The sequence below is a fragment of the Oncorhynchus kisutch genome, linkage group LG22 (assembly GCF_002021735.2).
Source record: "Oncorhynchus kisutch isolate 150728-3 linkage group LG22, Okis_V2, whole genome shotgun sequence".
Lineage (NCBI taxonomy): Eukaryota > Metazoa > Chordata > Actinopteri > Salmoniformes > Salmonidae > Oncorhynchus > Oncorhynchus kisutch.
Window position 1 is genome coordinate 6,789,134 of NC_034195.2, and position 10,676 is coordinate 6,799,809.

The window sequence follows — 10,676 nt, forward strand, 5'->3', positions numbered from 1 at the left end:
GATATCAACCAGTTTTGGTTGTAAACTGGTTGAGACAACATCATTTCAACCAGTTTTGCCCACTGGAAAACACTTATCTGGAACTGCCTCAAGAAAAGACACAATGACTTACTCCCCTCCATCTGGGTCAAGGACACAAAATGGGTGGCTAATAGTCATCTGAATCTGCGTCTGATGGAAGAAGGGAGATGTTACTGTATGTGGAAGAGGAGGTGAATTGTAGTGTATTATTGAGGCTGTAGACCCACTACCTCAGTCAGGAGATAGATATAGATGCTGTTGTATAGTGATGGGGAGGGAGGATATAAAACAAAAAGTGTCTGCCTTTCTGAATGTCCAGTGAATGGAGACATTTCAGCTTCTGGCTCTATTTCCTCAGAGGAATGCTTTTACTGTAACACATCACCACCAGCACACACCAGGGGAGAGCAAAATAAATGCAGTAACATTTAAATACACTTTTACTGTAACACATCACCACCAGCACACACCAGGGGAGAGCAAAATAAATGCAGTAACATTTAAATGCACATTGGCACAAAGACACATTCTCCCAAAACTGACATTTGAACAAACAATTCTCAAGTGTAATTCATCCTGAAATTTCCTCTTGGATCACTGGGATTAGGATCTGTACATATCTATTTCATAATAATTATTATGTTTTTTATTAAAACGTTTTTTTTTAACCTTTATTTAACTAGGCAAGTCAGTTAATTAAGAACAAATTCTTATTTACAATGACGACCTACACCGGCCAAACCCTGACGACGCTGGGCCAAATGTGTGCGCCGCGATACGGGACTCCCAATCACGGCTGGTTGTGATACAGGTTGTGATAGTGCCTTAGACCACTGCGCCACTCGGGAGCCCAATATGATATTATGCATTTTACCCCCATTTCTACAACTACCTTTGCAAAAAATTATTACCGCGACAGTTCTCTAAGTTCAAAAAAGTTATAAAAAAATAGATGTATAATGTTTTTGTACATTGCTCCCCTAATGAAAAGGCCTGAGTTAAACATGACACTGAACATTCAAATATTTAAATTCAAATTATTAAAATGTATTTCGTAATTTAACTCATTGCTGTAATACATAACTTTTTTTTCTTTGTCATAATCACTTGTGTATGTAAACGTAGTTTTTTTAAATTTGATTTATGTGGATATATTTGGACAAAGATCAAAAGTGACACATCCAGATTAACCAAAACTGCTAAAGCATATGTTTTATTTTTCCATTACGGTAATGATGAGCAGGTTTCAGAGATGACGTTGCATTTTTTGGTAATGAGTGTGCATAGTTTGCCATTAAAAGACTGTATTGATCTCTATCAACGTTTCAGTAATGCAACATATCATCAAAGTGTGTCATTTGTTAATCCCAAATGATTTAATGGCATAATACTAAAATCACAGATTTTAATGCAATTTACTAAAATAACCCTTATTTCAGTTTATACAACAGATGGGTCTAATCCTGAATGCTGATTGGTTAAAACCACATTCCAGTCGGTGTCTATTCCATAAATTACCACCGGGTAAATATGATGTTAAAATGCCTATTTACTCTGTTCCATCTGACTGCGCAATCCACTGTCTCATCAGCCCAGCCAGGCAATTTATAAACTTGATCTCACTATAAAAAGCATCTATACATTATCTCACATTTCTTTTAGACTAACATTTAGTTTTCAACAGCGGAGTGAGTCGGGACAAGAAAGACAGGCAGGCAGCATTTCTCAGCCAGTTGAAATCATGAATCAGATGGCATCATTTTTATGGATATAAACATGTTTTTTTTTTTTAAAGGTAAATCGAAACGAAGTGCAGCTAGTTTGCAGTCTTTGCAGCTTCCGTTTGAAGTGATTGTGTTACCTGTGTTGTTGGCGAGCTCCTCTGAACAACAGTGTCCTGACGAGTGAGCACATTTTCTATGCCAGGTGAAATCGAGCCCCATTGTTGTTATGGATGCATTCAAATAAATGTCACTAGAAAACAACTTAAACAAATGCAGCTACTTTGCTGTTATTCTGGCTAAACTTGTTTGACATTACTAAGTTAGCTGTAGTTGGCTAGCTAGCAAGCAAGGGATAAGAACGTTGCTAGCCAGTATGGCAATGAAACATTTAGAGCGAACGTCTGGGTCGCGTCCATAGATACAGAACAAAAAGACTGAATGACTGGGTTGCGTCTCTGGTAACCCAACCGATAGAACGAACGACCGACCAGTCGGCTTGGGTAGCAACCCTAGATTTTTGTCGGGACTATATCTTGCATGAAGCATGAAATAGTATGAATAAATTAATCAAAATACATTTTATAATGAAAATATGTCGAACATCATATGAAAATGGTAACCCCCAAGTGATAATGCCCTCAGAGCCAGTGTTTGGAGAATATATTGGCATGGCCTCAGGCCTAACAACACACACGACAATATATCCTCCAAACACTGGCTTCTTGGGCATTTACCCTTTAAATAAATACTGTAGTTACATACATGTATTTTCAAAAGTCAAACGTGGACGTAAACATAATTTATCAAATTTTAAATGGAATATTGGTGTATTTCTGAGTTGAATGGGATACCATGGGCAAATGGCATAACACAATATGCCTATAAAATATCTAAATATGTGAGATATGTACCAAAAACTGTCTTGGGATATAAATCAACACTGTAGGTAAGTGTGAAAACAAGTAAATATGTAAAAATGGAGGATATCCTCTTTTAACTGGTGGGGTTGGTCTTCGCTGAAACACAAACAGTCAATTGAGGCTTCAAGAAAGTTAAATGGGGTTTATACACCCCATATTTCTTGACAAACCGTACGTGAAATCAACTTTTATTGGTCAAAGTAGTAACAAACAATTCACAACAACACACACATCTAAAAGTAAAATAATGGAATTAAGAAATATATAAATATTAGAATGAGCAATGTCAGAGAGGCATTGACTAAAATACAGTAGAATAGAATACAATATATACATTGGGGCAAAAAAGTATTTAGTCAGCCAAGCCAAATTTCTTCAGCCTACTGAGGTTCTTCACCACACTGTCTGTGTGGTTGGACCATTTCAGATTGTCAGTGATGTGTATGCCGATGAACTTGAAGCTTTTCACCTTCTCCACTGCGGTCCCGTCGACGTGGATAGGGGCGTGCTCCCTCTGCTGTTTCCTGAAGTCCACGAACAGCTCCTTCGTTTTGTTGATGTTGAGTGTGAGGTTATTTCCCTGGCACCACTCGCCAGGGCCCTCACCTCCTCCCTGTAGGCTGTCTCATCATTGTTGGTAATCAGGCCTACTACTGTTGTGTCGTCTGCAGATTGATGATTGAGTTGGAAGCGTGCGTGGCCATGCAGTCATGAGTGAAGAGGGAGGAAAGGAGGGGGCTGAGCACACACCCTGGTGGGGCCCCTGTTTTGAAGATCAGCGAAGTGGAGGTGTTGTTTCCTACTTCACCACCTATGGGCGGCCCGTCAGGAAGTCCAGGACTCAGTTCCACAGGGCGGGGTTCAGACCTAGGGCCCAGGCTTAATGATGAACTTGGAGGGTACTAGGGTGTTGAACGCTGAGCTATAGTCAATGAACAGCATTCTTACATAGGTATTCCTCTTGTCCAGATGGGATAGGGCAGTGCGATGGCGATTTCTTCATCTGTCTATTGGGGCGGCAAGCAAATTGAAGTGGGCCTAGGGTGTCCGGGGAGGTAGAGGTGATATGATCCTTAACTCTCCTTTCAAAGCACTTCATGATGACAGAAGTGAGTGCTATGGGGCGATAGTCATTTAGTTAATTTACCTTTGCTTTCTTGGGTACAGGAACAATAGTGGCCATCTTGAAGCATGTGGGGACAGCAAACTGGGTTAATGTGCTTAAAATGTCTTACTCACGTCGGCCACAGAGAACAAGAGCCCACAGTCCTTGGGAGCAGGCCGCGTCAGTGGCACTGTGTTATCCTCAAAGCAGGTGAAGAAGGTGTTTTGAGCAAGCCGTTGGTGTCCGCGACGTGACTGGGTTTCCCTTTTGTAACATGTGATTGTCTGTAGACCCTGCCACATACGTCTCTTGTCTGAGCCGTTGAATTGCGACTCCACTTTGTCTCTGTATTGGCATTTTGGCTGTTTGATTGCCTTACGGAGGGAATAACTACACTGTTTGTATTCAACCATATTCCCAGTCACCTTGCCATGGTTAAATGTGGTTTTGTTTGAATGCTGCCATCTATACACGGTTTCTGGTTTGGGTAGGTTTTAATTGTCACGGTCGGAAACAACATCCCCTATACTCTTCCTTATTAACTCAGTCACCGTGTCCGTGTATATGTCAATGTTATTCTTAGAGGCTACCCGGAACATATCCCATTCCCCGTGGTCAAAAAATCTTGAAGCATGGATTCCGATTGGTCAGACCAGCATTGAATAGACCTTAGCACGGGTACCTCCTGTTTGAGTTTCTGCCTATAGGAAGGGAGATGAAAAATAGATTTGTGATCTGATTTTCCAAAGGGAGGGTGGGGGAGGGCCTTGTAGTCATCCCGGAAGGGGGAGTAGCAGCGGTCAAGTGTTTTTCCAGCACGAGTACTACAGTCAATGTGTTCACAGGACTTCGGCAGGGTTTTCCTCAAATTTACTTTGTTAAAATCCCCAGCTACAATACATGTTGCCTTAGGATATGTGGTTTCCAGTTTGCATAAATGTCACGCCCTGACATTAGAGCTTTTTTGTCTCTATTTTGGTTTGGTCAGGGTTTGATTTGGGTGGGCATTCTATGTTCCTTTTTCTATGTTTTTGTATTTGTTTGTTTTGGCCGGGTATGGTTCTCAATCAGGGACAGCTGTCTATCGTTGTCTCTGATTGGGAACCATACTTAGGTGGCTTTTTCCCACAGTGTTTTTGTGGGTAGTTGTTTTCTGTATAGTTTAGTTTCCTTACGGAACTGTTCGTTTTCCTCTTTGTTACTTTTGTTCAAGTGTTCTGATTTAAATAAATATCATGAACAAGTACCACGCTGCGCTTTGGTCCAGTCATTTACAGGAAGAGGATCGTGACAATAAAGTCCAGTGTAATTCTTTGAGGGCTGCCATGGTACTGGCTTGCGGGGGAATATACACGGCTGTGACTATACCCAAAGATAATTAACTTGGGAGGTAATACGGTCGGCATTTGATTGAGGTATTCTAGGCCAGGTGAACATAATGACTCTGTACATTATCACAATCACACCATGAGTAGCTAATCATGAAACATACACCCCCGCCTTTCTTCTTCCCGGAGAGTTCTTTACACCTGTCTGCACGATGTACTGAGAACCCAGCTGGCTGTATGGATGGGGACAGTATATCTGGAGAGAGACATGTTTCTGTGAAACAGAGTACGTTACAGTTCCTGATGTATCTCGGGAAAGAGATCCTTGCCCTGAGATCGTCTGTTTTATTGTCCAGAGACTGAACTTTAGCGAGTAATATACTCGGAAGCGAGGCATTGTGTGCATGCCTCCTGAGTTGGACTAGAAGTCCACTGTCCGCCGGATGTGTCTTGGAGCAATTTATGGAATAAGTTAAATTGCCCTGGAGGGTACGAACAAAGGATCCAAATCGGGAAAGTCGTATTCCTGGTTGTAATGCGAGTTACTGCCTCTCTGATATCCAAAAGTTATTACCGGTTGTATGTTATAACACCAACAACAAAAAACATTCTGGGCTAATAATGTAAGAAATAACACACAAAAAAACAAAAATCTGCTAAATTGCTTAGGCACTAGAAGCAGAGTTGCCATGTCTGTCTGTCACTTTCTGACCTTAGTTCCTTTTTTATGTCTTTGTGTTAGGTTGGTCAGGGCGTGAGTTGGGGTGGGTAGTCTATGTTCTTTTTTCTATGTTGTTATATTTCTATGTGTTTGGCCTAGTATGGTTCTCAATCAGAGGCAGCTGTCGTTCGTTGTCTCTGATTGAGAATCATATTTATGTAGCCGGTTTTCCCCATTTTGGTTGTGGGTGTTTAATTTTTGTTTAGTGTTTGTTCACCTGGAAGAACTGTTTCGTTTTCTCTTCGTTGTTATTTTGTGTAGTGTTCAGTTTTTCAATTAAAATATGACGAACACTTACCATGCTGCATTTTGGTCCTCCTCTCCTTCCACCAACGAGAATCGTTACACTGTCAGCGCCATCTTCTTAATCAAAGAACTGTTGTTTTTAAAGATTCATACAATAGGTTTAAAGAGTGATCCTAGTAAACAAATAAAGTTATCAGCACAGCACACCCATTTACTATACATTAGAATTAGCTTATTATCATTACCAAAGTTAAGGTTCTTATTACCGAAATGGACCTAAATGCTCAATCTGCAAATAATAGGAAACAGATTATTATGAGTCTGCAAACAATTTACCACATCACTAAATCTATATTCATTCATGCCTCCATGTTGGTAAAGTAATGGTTTTCAGACTTCATCCCAATTTTTGATTTCTTGCCTTTCCAGTATTGAGAAGGCCAAGTGGTGTAAAGGGTTTATTTGAGAATAAGAACCTCATTCTGAAGGCATTTAAGGAAATAAGCTAACTTAACTTGTGCTCATCTAAGGACTACTCCTCTAGATGATGCATCATGGATGAATAAAACTTATTTGATAACTGATTGGAGTTTTTACAGAAACTTGATAAAGTGTTACGTAAAGAGACATGTCCACAGACATAAATATTCCGTAACAAATATTATAGTTTAATATAAACGTCAACTAGTATACCATTTTTATGATTTATGGAAAAACTAAAGCAACATATTTTGTGTTTTCCTGAAAATGATAATGACCCAAGAATTTAATCCGGATGCATTTCGGTAATGAGAATTTGGGGTGAAATTGTAGCAAATTCTGGTGAAAAGGTAACATTAATTAAAAGTAGACACACAAAAACTAGACATCTTAGTCTTCAGAAAGATAGTTTATTTTTGCAGATGCATCATGGTTTTGTAACTCAATTTGCTGCAGACATGTTTAAAACAGGTTTTTGTCAGAAACACCCACATACTTTCACTCAAATTTACCACCAAATGGCCGCAGAAAGCCTGAGGGGAAAGATAAAAGCAACTAACGGGTCATGCTCGGAGAGTATCATTCTGATTGCTTGTGAAAGCTTTTGCCCATGGCAAACCTCCCAAAACCTTATGGCAACTTTCCCAAAACCTTTCAGTGCTGGCTTGAGCTCCACCATCTGGAGTCTGCAGACAATTAGAAAGCATATCTGGACCTAGATGAGCCCTTTCAGCAGTAAGTTATATCAAGCTAAAGAGAAGCTTGCCGAGAATTCACATTCTTCTTTTTAAGCCATCAGGTCGAATGAATTTCAAAGCAGACTTGAGGAGGAAATTGCTCCCTCTATCTTTCTCTTTTCCTGTCTCTTTCTATCTCTCTCTGCTGCAGCGAATGGCAAACCGCCACATGCCTTCCACCACAGAGAATCAGGACACGCTGTGTTTCTTGGCAAGAGAAGATTGTGTGGAAGTCAAACCTTCAGTACTCTATTTCACAGTTCATTGTTGCCTTATAAAGTGTTCCACAAGTCCAATTGCTGTTCTGCACCATCAGTACCTTGTTCAACGACTTCAATAGTCTGTAGGTAGTAAGTATAATAAAATAACTCTTCGATAGAGGCCACAGGGCCAGAACACAGAGTGGATGTTGATTTATCACCCTTGGATATTATACTTGCTGGAGTTACATGGTATGCATCCCAAATGGCACCCTATTTCCTATTTAGACTTTTGAACAGGCCCTTTGGGACGCAGACAGACAAGTGAGTTCCTTGTGGTATATCTCTATGCCCTTTAAAATGTCCAAAAACCTCAGCACTGTTGCATAAAATAATCATTGTCTCCAACAACATCAATTAGGATTTCAAACAGCACCTGTAACATGTAAAGATTATTGTGTGAGGCAAACTCCTGCCTAGGATGTGTGTTTTGGATGGTTTACAGTTGAGTTTCACGTTTTAATGTCACATGCACAAGTACAGTGACATGCCTTTCTTGTAAGCTCTTAAATTATATTGAATCAAGTTAACGGTTTTACTGGACCAGTGGTCCATTACATTTGCCCATGGGTGAAGTTTCCCTGAGGTACAGATCTAGAATCAGCTTCCCCTCCTCCAATCTGAACCTTAACCATTAGTGGGGGAAATGCAAAACTGACCCAAGATCAGTGTCTAGGGGCAACTTCACCCTACACTGTTACATCTGGCATTGTCAGCAGGACAAAATCTTGTCGCCTTGCAGATTCCATATTCTATTCCACTTTACAAATGTAGTTACATTGCAGTTACAGACATTTACACTATTGTTACCAAACACATTAATATAACATGTTCATCCATATTTGGGTAACAAAATGTGGCTCCCATATTATTTGAATGCAGTAAACCATGCACTCTGCATGCCTGAATATGGTCTAGTGGGTAACACTGGAGCATGCAGCACACAAACACCACCTCAACGGGAGTACAAATAAAATACTTATATATATTTACAGTGCCTTAAGAAAGTAATCAGACCCCTTGACTTTTTCCACATTTTGTTATGTTACAGCCTTATTCTAAAATTGATTAAATTGTTTAAAAAATAAAAATAATCTACACACAACATACCATAATGACAAAGCAAAAACAGGTTGTTAGAAATGTTTGAAAGGTATTAAAAATAGAAAACAGAAATACCTTGTTAACATAAGTACCCCTGTATTTGGGGAGTTTCTCCCATTGGGGAGTTTCTCCCATTCTTCTCTGAAGATCCTCTCAAGCTCTGTCAAGTTGGATGGGGAGTGTCACTGCACAGCTATTTCCAGGTCTCTCCAGAGATGTTTGATCGGGTTCAAGTCTGGGCTCTGGCAAAGGGTCTGTACCCAGACCCTTTGCTATGAGACTCGAAGTTAAGCTCAGGTGCATCCTGTTTCCATTGATCATCCTTGAGATGTTTCTACAACCTGATTGGAGTCCACCTGTGGTAAATTCAATGGAGTGGACATGATTTGGAAAGCCACACACCTGTCTATATAAGGTCCCACAGTTGACAGTGCATGTCAGAGCAAAAACCAAGCCATGAGGTCGAAGGAATTGTTCGTAGAGCTCCAGTGCAGGACTGTATCGAGGCACAGATCTGGGGAAGGGTACATCTGCAGCATTAAATCTGCAGCATTAATGGTCCCCAGGAACACAGTGGCCTCCATCATTCTTAAAATGGAAGAAGTTTGGAACCAGCAGGATTCTTCCTAGAGCTGACCGCCCAGCCAAACTGAGCAATCGGGGGGGAAGGGCTTTGGTCAGGGAGGTGACCAAGAACTCGATGGGTTCCTCTGTGGAGATTGGAGAACCTTCCAGAAGGACACCAATCTCTGCAGCACTCTACCAATAAGACCTTTATGGTAGAGTGGCCAGACAGACCACTCTTCATTAAAAGGGACATGACAGCTTGCTGAATTTTGCCAAAAGGCACCTAAAGACTCTCAGATCATGAGAAACAAGATTCTCTGGTCTGATGAAACCAAGATTGAACTCTTTGGCATGAATACCAAGCATCCCGTCTGGAGGAAACCTGGCACCTTCCCTTCGATGAAGAATGGTGGTGGCAGCATCATGCTGTGGGGATGTTTTTCAGCGTCGGGGACTGGTAGACTAGTCAAGATCGAGGGAAAGATGAACGGAGCAAAGTACAGAGAGATTCTAGATGAAAACCTGCTCCAGAGCACTCAGGACCTCAGACTGGGGCGAAGGTTCACCTTCCAACAGGACAACGACCTTAAGCACACAGCCAAGACAACGAAGGAGTGGCTTCGGGACAAGTCTCTGAATGTCCTTGAGTGGCCCAGCCAGAGCCCAGACTTGAACCCGATCAAACATCTCTGGAGAGACCTGGAAATAGCTGTGCAGTGACACTCCCCATCCAACTTGACAGAGCTTGAGAGGATCTTCAGAGAAGAATGGGAGAAACTCCCCAAATACAGGTGTGCCAAGCTTGTAGCGTCATACCCAAGAAGAATCAAGGCTGTAATCACTGCCAAAGGTGTTTCAACAAAGTGTTGGGGAAAGGGTCTGAATAATTATGTAAATGTGATTTCAGTTTTTTCTTAACACCTGTTTTTACTTTGTCATTATGGGTTATTGTGTGTAGATGGATTCAATTGTACTTTTTTTCATCAATTTTAGAATAAGGCTGTAACGTAACAAAATGTGTAAAAAGTCAAGGGTTGTGAAATCTTTCCGAAGGCAAAAAATATACTTTGATATTGGTCTCCAATGGCTGCTAGCTGTTCTTGTTTAGACCTCAGAGGCTGAGTTGTGGCCATCAATAACCATCCAGCCACACAGTCAGTCCCTCAGCGGACCCCTGCTGACACCAGTGGAGAGATGGAGAGAACAATGCAGATGAGAACACTTCCAGTCATCCGTCACAGAGGGAGAAGGGAGGGCTGAATCTGACTGGGTGTCCCCTCTGTCTATACAATGCAGAGGAAAACACTTCCAGGCATCCGTCACAGAGTGAGAAGGGAGGGTCGAATCTGACTGGTTCTGTCTATACGAGAAACAAGATGGGGTTACAGTTTTGTCATCTCTTGACCCTCGCTGTTGTGCGTCCCAAATGGCGCCCTAATCTCTAAATAGTGCACTACTTTTGA